The following is a 13000-nucleotide window of genomic DNA, read 5'->3' as shown; positions in this document are numbered from 1 at the left end:
ACTCTTATTGCCAAAGCTAGCATTTCTAATACAATATTAAATAGTAATGGTGATAGTGGGCAACCTTGTTTCACTCCTGATCTTACTGGGAATGGTTGCAGTTTATGCCCATTACATATGATGCTTACTGCTAGTTTTAAATAGACGCTATTGATTATTTTGAGGAAAAGTCCATTTATTCCTATACTCTCAAAAGTTTTTAATAGGAATGGATGTTGGATTTTATCAAATGCTTTTTCTGCATCTATTGAGATGATCACATGGTTTTTGTTAATTTGATTATTAATATCGCCAATTATACTGATAGTTTTCCTAATATTGAACCAGCCCTGCATTCCTGGTATAAATCCTACTTGATCATGGGTGTATTATCCTGGGGATGATTTTCTGTAGTCTTTTTGATAGTATCTTATTTAAGATTTTAGCATCAATATTCATTAGGGAGATTGGTCTATAGTTTTCTTTCTCTCTTTTCAACCTACTTGGTTTAGGTATCAGTACCATGTCTGTGTCATAAAGGGAATTTGGTAGGACTCCATCATTCCCTATTTTTTCAAATAGTTTATAAAGCATTGGGGCTAATTGTTCTTGGAATGTTTGGTAGAATTGACATGTAAATCCATCTGGTCCCAGGGATTTTTTCTTAGGGAGTTGATTGATAGCTTGTTCTATTTCTTTTTCTGAAATGGGACTATTAAAGCAATTTACTTCCTCCTCTGGTAATCTGGGAAGCTTATATTTTTGGAGGCAGTCATCCATTTCACTTAGATTAACAAATTTATTGGCATAAAGTTGGGCAAAGTAATCCCTTATTATTTCTTTAATTTCCTCTTCATTGGTGGAAAGTTCTCCCTTTTCATTTTTAAGACTACTAATTTGATTTCCCTCTCTCCTTTTTCTAATCAGATTTACCAAAGGTTTATCAATTTTATTGGTTTTTTTCATAAAATCAATTGTTACTTTTATTTATTAGTTCAGTAGTTTTTTTTTCCACTTTCTATATTATTAATTTCTTCTTTTAATTTTAGAATTTAAGTTTAGTTATTGATTGGGGGGTTTTAATTTGGTCTTTTTCTATCTTTTTAAGTTGCAGGCCCAATTCACTGATTTTCTCTTTCTCTATTTTACTCAAGTAAGCCCCTAAGGATATAAAATTTCCCCTTATTACCACTTTGGCTGCATCCCATAAATTTTGGTATGATGTCTCACCATTGTCATTATCTTGTGTGAACTTATTAATTGTGTCTATAATTTACTGTTTCACCCAATCATTCTTTAAAATGAGATTATTAGGTTCCAATTACTTTTTTGGTCTATTTACACTTAACTTTTTTTGAATGTAGTTTTTATTGCATTGTGATCAGAAAAGAAAGCATTTACTATTTCTGCCTTCCTGCATTTAATTTTGATGTCTTTATGTCCTAATATATGGTCAATTTTTGTGTAGGTTCCATGAACTGCTGAGAAGAAAGTATACTCCTTTTTGTCACCATTCAGTTCTAGAGAACCAGAGATCTATTATGCCTAATTTTTCTAATATTCTATTTACCTTTTTAATTTCTTATTTGTTTTGTGAATTGATCTATCTAAATCTGAGAGTGCAAGATTGAGATCTCCCACTATTATAGTTTCGCTGTCTATTTCTTCTCGCAACTCTCTTAACTTCTCCTTTAGGAAGTATGATGCTATACCACTTGGTGCATATATGTTTAATACTGATATTGCTTCATTGTCTATAGTACCCTTTAGCAAGATATAGTTTCCTTCCTTATCTCTTTTAATTAGATCAATCTTTCCTTTTACTTGATCTGAAATAATGATGGCTACCCCTGCTTTTTTGACTTCACCTGAAGCATAATAGATTCTGCTTTAGCCTTTTACCTTTATTCTGTATGTATCTCCCTCTTTTACATGTGTTTCCTGTAAACAACATATTGTAGGGTTCTGACTTTTGATCCAGTCTGCTATCTGCCTCCTCTTTATGGGGGAGTTCATCCCATTCACATTTATGGTTAAAATGGCTAATTCTGTATTTCCTGCTATCCTAATATCCCCATATTATACTTTTCTTTTTCTTTCCCTCCTTCCCTTCTTCCCTAGTATTAAACTTATTGTTCCCATTTACGTCATGCAGCTCTCCCTCTTTAGTGTCCTTCTCTCCTCCCTTTGAATCCCTTCCCCTTTCTTGTACCCTTCTCTTATTACTCTTTTTCCTTCTCCCTTTTCCTCTCCCAGTTTTTAATGAAATGAGAGAAGAATCTTTGTAAAACAAATATGTCAATTATTTCCTCTTTGAGCCAACTCTGAAGAGAGTAGGATTCACACAATGTTCCTCCCCCTCTCTAAGTTCCCTCAAATATGATAGGTTTCCTTTGCCTCATCATCACATGCAGTTTCCCTCTTTTCATCTCTTCTTTTCCCTTTTTCTGACACTATCCCCTTTCCATTTCTACTTCCCTTTTTTATGTTATATCGGTAAGATCAAAATATACATATGGTTTTTATGTTTATCCACAACAGAAATACAGTTCTCAAGAGTTCCTTTTACCTTTTTCTATTTCTCTTGAGTCCTGTTGTTGGAGATCAAATTTTTTGTTTAAGTCTGGTTTTTTTCCTTAGAAACAAATGGAATTCTTCTATTTCATTAAATGTTCATCTTCTTCCTTGGGAAAAAAAATACTCAGCTTAGCTGGGTAGTTTATTCTTGGCTGCATCAGAAGATAATTTCAAAGAAAGCCAGAAAAGGTCTGTTTCAGTTGGGTGCAAGGAGGTGGCCAAGTGTCAGGATGCCTGTGTATGCTGTGCAGACCCGGGGCTGGTGAAGACTCCATGTGGAGGAGAATCTATAGGAAGAACTCTAGAACAATGCTGGCTACTCTGCCCTTGTTACAAGCCAGTAGATGAGCAGAGAAGTTATAAAACATCCAACACAAACACAAAAGGTAAAGAGTAAACCCTGAAGAGCCAGAGTCTCATGGGACCTGACCACATCCACCCAGCTCCAGGAAAGAATCAGCACAATCCCAGCACAGCAGCTGCCACTTTGAGCTACCTGTAGAGGAGGCTTGGAAAACCTCCCTTGTCCTAAAAGCAGATCCAATTTTTTTTTAAATGAATAAAAAGGCAAAGAGGACTCTAACTATAGATAGTTTCTATGATGAAAGGGAAGAAGTGTCTTCAAACCCTGGGGAGACTAAAAGCAGATTATCTCCAGATAAAACCTGAAGGATGATATAAACTGATTCCCATCACACAAGGATCTCCTAAAAGAAAATTTTTTAAAAAGTGATCTTAAAAGAGAGCTAAAAAAAACGGGAAAGGAAAGGAAAACTTTGCAAGAGATCTTGGAAAAGGTATATAACTCCTTAAAAGATAGATTTGATAAAGTAGAAAAGAAAAACAACTCCCCCAAAAAACAGAATTTGTGAAATGGAAAAGCTAAAGAACTCCCAGGAAAACAGAAATTGTGAAATGGAAAAGAAAAATAACTTATTAAAAACAGAATTTGTGAAATTAAAAAAATGCATAAAACAAAACAACTCATTTAAAAACTCCATTGGATAAATACAAAAAGAAGTAAAAAAAAAACAAATAAAGGAAATAATTGACTAAAAATCAGAATTTTATAAATGGAAATGAATGATTCATTGAGACATCGATAATCAAGCAAAATAAACAAACAAAAAATGATAAAATAGAAAAATAAAATAAAATAGCTACTTGGGAAGACAAGTGACCTGGAAAATAGATCTAGGAGAGACAATCTAAGAATTATTAAACTCCCTAAAAACCATGATTAAATAAAGAGTCTTGACACTATTTTTTAGGAAATCATCACAGAGAATTGCCCTGATATCAAAAAATCAGAAGGTAAAATAACCATTGTAAGAATTCACCAAACACCTCCTGAAAGAGACCCCAAAATTAAGACTCTAAATTTTAGAAGTATCATATGAAGGAAAAAATATTACAAGCAGCCAGAAAAAAAAAAATCAAATACGGAGGAGCCAAAATAAGGATCTGCCAGGATTTTGCTTCTTCCACCTTAAAAGATTGAAGTGCCTGGCATCCGATATTCTGAAAGGCAAAGGAACTTGGAATGCAGCAAAGAATAAACTACCCCACTGAGCTAAGCATTTTCTTTCAGGGAAGAAGATGGGCATTCAATGAAACAGGTAAATTCCATGTATTTCTGATAAAAAAAAAAAAAGAGCTAAACAAAAAAATTGACCACCAGATATGCATTCAAGAGAAGCATAAAAAGCTAAAAAGAACTCATGAGAACTATATTTCTGTTATGGGTATATCTAGAGAGTGCATGTATAATTTGATTTTACTGTTATGATATAAAAAGGAACTAGAGATGGAAGGGATTGTACCAGAAAAAGGGGAAAATGGAGGTAAAATTAGGGACATTACATTTCATGAAGAGGCAAAGGTAGCCTATTCCATTTAAGGGAAAGAAGGGAAGGATATGAACATTGTGTGAATCTTATTCTCATCAGATTTGGCTCAAAGAAAAAAAATATTAGACATATTTAGTTTGCAGAGAAACTTCTCTCACCTTATTGAAAAGTGGGAGAGGATAGGCAAAAAGGGAAAGGTTAGGCTAAATAGAAGGGAAAACAGAAATAGTAGGGGAAAGGTATAAGAAAGGGGGAAGGACTCTAAAGGGGGAGAGCTACTTGAGGCAGGTCGGGCTCATAAGTTAAAGGCTGGGGAGGAGGGAAGGGGAAAAAGGAAAGAGAAAAGTATAATATAGGGATAATAAGATGGCAGAAAATATAGAATTAGTAGTTTTAACTGTAAATGTGAATGGGGTGAACTCTCCCATACAGCAGAAGCAGATAGCAGAATGGATTAGAAACCAGAATACTACAATAAGTTGTTTACAGGAAATACATTTAAAGAAAAGTGATACATACAGAGTAAAGGTAAAATGCTGGAGCATAATCTATGCTTCAAGTGAAGTAAAAACAAAACAAAACAAAACAGGGGTAGCCATCCTGATCTCAGATCAAGCAAAAGCAAAAATTGATTTAATTTAAAAAGATAAGAAAGGAAAATATATTGTTAAAGGGTACCATAGATATTGAAGCAATATCAATACTAAATATATATGTACCAAGTGGAATAACATGAAAATTCCTAAAGGAGAAGTTAAGAGATCTGCAAGAATAAATAGCCAGTAAAACTATAATGGTGATCTCAACCTTGCTCTCTCAGAACTAGATAAATCAAATCACAAAATAAATAAGAAGTTAAAGAGGTAAATAGAATACTACAAAAGTTAGGTATGATATATCTTTGGAGAAAATTGAAAGGAGGCAGAAAAAGAGTACACTTTCTTCTTGGCAGTTCATGGAACCCATACAAAAACTGACCATATATTAGAACATAAAGATCTCAGAATCAAATGCAGAAAAGCAGAAATATTAAATGCATTTTCTTCAGATCATAATGCAACAAAAATTATAGTCACTAAAAAGCCAGGGGAAAATAGACCAAAGCGTTGTTGGAAAGTAAACAGTCTCATCCTCAATAATGACTGGGTAAAACAGCAAATTATAGACACAATTAATAATTTCACCCAAGAAAATGATAATAATAAGACAACATACCAAAATTCGTGGGATACAGCCAAAGTGGTAGTAAGGGGAAATTTTATCTCTCTAGATGTTTACTTGCATAAAGAGAAAGATAAAATCAATGAATTAGGGTTCCAACTAAAAAAGCTGGAAAAAGAGGAAATTAACCCCCCCCCCAATCAAATATCAAACTTGAAATTCTAAAAATAAAAAGGATACTATTAAAATTGAAACTAAAAAAAACTTATGAATTAATAAATAAAACTAAGAGTTGGTTTTATGAAAAAAAAACAGATAATTTTTTTTTCTAAATTTGCTTAGAAAAAGGGAAGAGGAAAATAAAATTGTTAGTCTTAAAAATGAAAAGAAAGAACTTTCCACCAATAAATAGAAAATTAAAGCAACATTTAGGAATTAATTTGGCCAAATTTATGCCAATAAATTTGATAACTTAAATGAAATGGAGGAATAACTACAAAAATATAGATTGCCCAGATTAAAAGAGGAGGAAGAAAATTGCTTAAATAGTCCCATTTTAGAAAAAGAAATAGAACAAGCTATTAATCAATTTCCTAAGAAAAAGTCCCCAGGTCCAGATGTATTTACAATGCAATTATACCAAACCTTTAAAGAACAAATGACTCCAATGTTATATAAACTGTTTGAAAAAAATAAGGAATGAAGGATTCCTACCAAATTTCTTTATATGACATAAACATGGTACTGATACCTAAACCACGTAGGCTGAAAACAGTGAAAGAAAATTGTAGACCAATCTCCCTAATGAAAATTAATATTAAAATCTTAAATAAATATTAGCAAAAAGATTACAGAAAATCTTCCCCAGAATAATACAACATAACCAAGTAGGATTTATACCAGGAATGCAGGGCTAGTTCAGTATTAAGAAAACTATTTGCATAATTGACTATATCAACAACCAAATTAACAAAAAAAAAAAAAAAACATATGATCATATCAATAGATGAATCATTTAATAAAATCCAACATCCATTCCTATTAAAAACATTTAAGAGTAGAGGAATAAATTGACTTTTCCTTAAAATAATCTGTAGCATCTATTTAATATCATCAGTAAGCATTATATGTAATGGGGATAAATTGGAACTTTTCCCAATAAGATCAGGAGTGATTCAAAACTGGCCCTATCACCATTACTATTAATATTGTACTAGAAATGCTAGCTTCAGCAATAAAAATTGAGAAAAAGATTATGGAATTAGAGTAGGTAATGAGGAAACCAAATTATCGCTCTTTGCAGATGATGTGATGGTTTACTTAGAGAACCCCAGAAATTCTACTATTAGAAATAATCTATACCTTTAGAAATGTTTCAGGAAACAAATAAATCCAATAAGTCATCATCACTCTTATGTATCAGTAACAAAATCCAACAGTTAGAGTAACATGAACTGATGCTGAGTGAAATGAGCAAGACCAGGAGATCATTATATACTTCAACCCAATATTATATGATGATCAGTTCTGATGTACATGGCTCTTTTCGACAGTGAGATGAACCAAATCAGTTCCATTTGTTCAATAATGAATAGAACCAGCTACACTCAGCAAAAGAAATCTGGGAAATGAGTGTGAACCAATATATAACATTTCTAATCCCTCTGTTTTTGTCTACTTGCATTTTTGATTTCCTTCATAGGTTAATTGTATATTATTTCAAAGTCCGAATCTTCTTGTGCAGCAAAATCATTGTATGGATATGTATACATACATTGTATTTAGCGTATACTTTTATATATTTAACATGTATTAGTCTACCTGTCATCAGGGCGAGGGGGTTGCAGGAAGGAGGGGAAAAATTGGAACAAAAGGTTTTGCAAGGATCAATGATCAAAAATTGCCCATGCATATATCTTGTAAATAAAAGCTATAATTAAAAATAAAAACCTCTTGAGAGACTAGAATACTGGATCAGATAATTATGATTAAATATAATAGGGATAAAAAAAGAAAATTATAAACCAATCTCCTTAATGAATATTGATGCAAAAATCTTAGATAAAATAGATTATGAAAAATCATTCCCATGATAATACACCATGACCTAGTAGGATTTATACCAGGAATGCAGGCCTGGTTCAATATTAGGAAAACTATTAGCAAAACTGTCTCTATCAATAATCTAATTAACAAGCACCATATCATTATCTCAATAGTTGCATAAAAAGCATTTGATAAAATCCAACATCCATGCCTTTTAAAAATACTAAAGTGTATAGGAATAAATAGAACTTTCCTTAAAATAGTCAGCAGCATCTATTTAAAACTATCAGTAAGCATCATATATCATGGGTATAAACTAGAACCATTGCCAGTAAGATCAGGGGTGAAACAAGGTTGCCCATTATCACCATTACTATTCAACATTATATTAGAAATGCTCCCTTTGGCAATAAGAGATGCAATAGAGATTGAAGGAATTAGAGTAGGTAATGAAGAAACCAAGTTATCCTCTTTGCTTATGATATGATGGTACATTGAGAGAACCCCAGAGAATCAGCTAAAAAGCTATTTGAAATAATTTACAACTTTAGCAAAATTGAAGGATATAATATAAATCCACATAAATCATCAAAACTTTTATATATCACTAGCAAAATTCAACAGTAAGAGATACAAAGAAAAATTCCACTTAAAAAATAAATACTGATAGTATAAAATACTTAGGAATCTATATGTCAAGGGAAAATCAGAAACTTTATGAGCAAAACTACAAAACACATTCCACACAAATTAAGTCTGATCTAACCAATTTGGACAAATATTAAATGTTCTTGGATAGGGCAAGCAAATATAATAAAGATGACAATACTACCTAAACTAACCTCTTTATTTAATGCTATACAATTCAAACTCCCAAGAAACTATTTTATTGACCTAGAAAAAATAACAACAAAATTCATCTGGAAGAACAAAGAGTCAAGAATTTTAAGGAAACTAATGAAAAAAAAAATCAAATGAAGGTGGCCTAGCTGTACCAGATCTAAAACTATATTATAAAGTAGCGGTCATCAAAACCATTTGGTACTGGCTAGGAAATAGACTTATTGATCAATGGAATAGGTTAGGTTCACAGGACAAAACAATAACTATAGCAATTAGGTGTTTGACAAACCCAAAGACCCCAGCTTTTGGGATAAGAATTCAATATTAAAAAAAAAAGCTGCTGGGAAAATTGGGAACTAGTGTGGAAGAAAGTAGGCATTGATTCACACTTAACACTGTATACCAAGATAAGGTCAAAATAAGTTTATGAGCTAGGCATAAAAATGATATTATAAATGAATTAGAAGAACATAGGTTAGTTTACCTCTCAGACTTGTGGAGGAGGAAGGAATTTGTGACCAAAGAAGTACTAGAAATCATTAACGATCATAAAATAGATAATTTTGATTATATTTAGTTAAAAAGTTTTTGTACAAATAATGCTAATACAGACAAGATTAGAAGGGAAGCAATATACTGGGAAAACATTTTTTGCATTCAAAGGTTCTGATAAAGGCCTCATTTCTAAAATATAGAGAGAATTGACTAAAATTTATAAAAAAATCAAGCCATTTTCCAATTGATAAATAGTGACAGGATATGAACAGACAATTTTCTGAGGAAGAAATTGAAACTTTTTCTAGTCATATGAAAAGATGCTCTAAATGACTATTGATCAGAGAAATGCAAATTAAGAAAACTCTGAGATACCACTACACACCTGTCAGATTGGCTAATATGACAGAAAAAGAGAATGATGAATCTTGGAGGGGATTTGGGAAACTTGGGACACTGATACATTGTTGGTGTTACTGCAAATGAATCCAACCCTTCTGGAGAATAATTTGGAATTATGCTCAAAAAGTTATCAAACTGTGCATATCCTTTGATCCATCAATGTTTCTACTCACCTTTTATCCCAACGAGATCTTAAAGGAGGGATCTAGATTAGAACCTGGTAGTTACCTACAGTTAAAGAACTTGGTCTAGAGTAGGATCAAGCGAAAGGTACAGGAGGAACATTCAGAGAGGTAAAAGGGAAACTAGGAGAAAGTAATCTCTTGAAAACCTAGGGAGATGAGAGTATGAAGGAGAAAAGGCATGGGAATTTTGGGGTAGGTCACTCTCTGAAGCTTTAGGTTTTATTACATTGTTGTTTTCAGAGATAGCTCTGGGAATTTGGAAGTTGTTTTTGTTTGTTCGTTTGTTTGTTTTTAATTTTCCAAAGTTGTATAATTTGGGGAACTATGTGAATACTGCTGTTTGGCCTGTACTTGGTCTTTACCAAAAAAGAGTCCCTGATCTCTTTGATACTGCAAGTGATAGTAGTCCTCAGGAACTCTGTTTCATCGTGACAAGAAATAATTCAGTTTCTTTAGGTCCCTGATTAGAGTGAAAATTAGAGCATTAGAGTGAAAAATGATATTGTTCTTCACAACTTCTATGTCCTCTTTACTTAAAGTATTTCATTTTGCCTTTTAGCTGTGATAGAGATTGGGTATAAGTAATTGAGTTTCCAATAAATTTTTATTGGTGCCAGTGCAACATTTTTATGACCAGTTGCCAACTCCCCTTACTCTTTCTGATTTTAGAACTCTTGAACCTGGAGATGGAGGGTGGGGGCAGAGTCAAGATCATAGAGAGTAGACAAGATAATGCCTGAGCCAGTCCCAGCTTCTGTCAGAATTAATATTAGATTAAATTGTTGAATGCATTTTGGAGTGACAGAACTCACAAGTTTAAGATGTCTTAAAAGGATTTCAAGAAAGGCATATCTCAATTGATGGGAGAATAAAGCCCAGTACAAGTACCTCAAGAGGAAGAATAGTGCAGGGAATCTTGGGAAAGCTCTTGGCCAAAACACAGCAGCATTAGTTACTCTATTCTGGTTCAGAAACTAGTGGCTCAATAGACAAGCTGTGAGACCCCAAACACAACTATAAAAGGCAAATTGTTAGCACCTGAGGCTCAGCATGATGGAAGTTGATCAGGTTCACATAACATAGCAGGAAAGCCTGCAGCACAACTAGCTCCACAGCAATCAGTAAGAGACCCCTGTCCTCCTGCAATCTCCAATGTGGCCTGGAAGTAAAGCTTATATTTTTAAAATGTGTTAAACAACAAAAGAAAACTCAAATCATTAAAAAAAAAAAAACTATTATCTAGATAGGGAAGGTAAGAATACCAACCTAGAAGAGGACAAAAAAGGCAAAATACTTCTTGATGAAGCCACAAATGGGGATATGAATTGGTACCAAGATCAAGAGGCACTCATGGAAAAGTTTAAGAAGGATCTTAAAAGAGAGATAAGAGAAAATGGGAAGAAAAATGATGCATACAAATGAATTATGAAGGTTTGAGGTAAAAAACAAAACAAAACAAAACAAAACAATTCCTTGGAAAAGGAAGCACAAAAATTGAAGAAAAAACTCCTTAAAAATAAACTTGGCAAAATAGAAAAGAAGACAACTTCTTAAAAATAAAATTGACAAAACCGGGGGTAGGGGGTTCACTAAATAACACAACTCCTTTAAAAGTACAATTGGCCAAATATAAAAGAAGGTAATCAATTTACTAAAAATTAGAATTGAACTTGAGACATCAAGAACTAGTCAAACAAAACAAAAAGAAATAGAATAAAATGTCAAATATTACATCGGAAAAAACAACTGACCTGGAAAGTCCATCTGAGGGAGACAATTTAAAAATTACTGGACTGCCAAAAAGCCATGAGGAAAAAAAAGGAGACTGGACAACATCTTTCAAAAAATCATCAAAGAAAGATACCCTGATATCTAATAAATGTTGAAGGGGATGTGGGAAAATTGGTTCACTAATACATTGTTGATTGAGTTGTGAAATGATCCAACTCTTCTGAAGAACAATTTGAAACTATGCCTAAAGTGCTATCAAACCTGCATATCTTTTAATGCAACATTGTCTCTACTGGGTCTGTATTACAAAGAGACCTTAAGAAAGGGGAAAAAGCCCACATATGCAAAAATGTGGGGGATAGCCGGTTATGTTATGGAATGTGAATGTAATGAAATTTTGTTGTTCTATAAGAAACAATCAACATGTTGGTTTCAGAAAGGTCTGGAGAGACTTGCATGAAATTACCCTGAAAATGAGTAGAACCAAGAGAACATTATACATAGCAATAAGAAAATCATGTGATGATCAATGGTGATGGACTTGGCTCTTTTCAATAATGAGGTGATTCAAGCCAAATCCAGTAGACTTGTAATGGAGAGAGCCATCTGCAGCTAGAGAGAGAACTATGAGGATTGAATGTGGATCACAGCATAGTATTTTCACTTTTTTGTTGTCATTTGATTACCTTTGTTTTCTTTCTTATTCCACCTCTTTTAATCTGATTTTTCTTGTGCAGCATGAAAAAAATGTTTAGCATAATGGCAAATTTTTAACCTGTTTTGTATTAGTTGCTATCCAGGGGAGGGAGATAGGAGGAAAGAAGGGAGAAAACACAAGGATTTGTAAGGTTGAATGTTGCAAAGTAACATTCTGATTTCTAAAATCAGAAAGAATAAGGGGAGTTGGCAACTGGTCATAAAAATGTTGCACTGGCAACAATTATTCTCCTAATTTGAGCTCTAAAAGGTCCTATTTTTCCACACTGAAAACATTGATAGATTTCTTTAGAAGTCCCTTGCCAAGAGGGACCCTGTCTTTCCATGTTCATCATAGTCTGGGTATAATAAGCATTTGTGCCCATTGTAGCAGAGTGTCTTATGATCTCCTCTAAAGGAATATCTTTATGTAGTCTCCATATAATTCTTTTGCAAAACTCACTGGCATTTTCCTTAGCCAGGTGTCTGGTCATTATTTCTGTAGCTGCATTTTTTCCAATAGTTCTTGTTACAGTTGTTTGCAAACGTCCCACAAAATCTGCAAAAGGTTCATTGGGACCTTGGTCGATTTTTGTCAAGGCTTTGCCTTCATCTTTCTGTCATGGGGGGAGAACCTCAAGCTTTTATTGCAGCCTTAGAAATTTGTTCATACACTGTTATGGAATAATCAATCTATTCTGAATTCTCTCCATACTGACCTTCACCAGCTAGTTGGTCAAAACAGTGTTTCTGCCTCTCCCCCTCCTCCTTCTCCCTCCACTCATGAAGGGTTAATTGAGAGAGGAGGATCATGAGATGTGGAATGATCTAATTTCTACTGCTTATCTGATTCTTCATCCTTTTCACTTAGTTTAATTGGCACCTCCCTCTCCTGCTCTTTCTTCTTTTTCCTTATTCTAACACTTATATAATTTCCTAAGGCCAGTTGTATTAAACTATATGTATTAAAATCAAATTCTTTTGCCATAGAGAACCAAGATGTGTACTTTACAGTTTCTAAAAGTTCAGTGATCT

The sequence above is a fragment of the Antechinus flavipes genome, chromosome 3 (genome assembly GCF_016432865.1).
Source record: "Antechinus flavipes isolate AdamAnt ecotype Samford, QLD, Australia chromosome 3, AdamAnt_v2, whole genome shotgun sequence".
Taxonomy (NCBI): domain Eukaryota; kingdom Metazoa; phylum Chordata; class Mammalia; order Dasyuromorphia; family Dasyuridae; genus Antechinus; species Antechinus flavipes.
Note: the sequence above shows the minus strand (reverse complement) of the source record.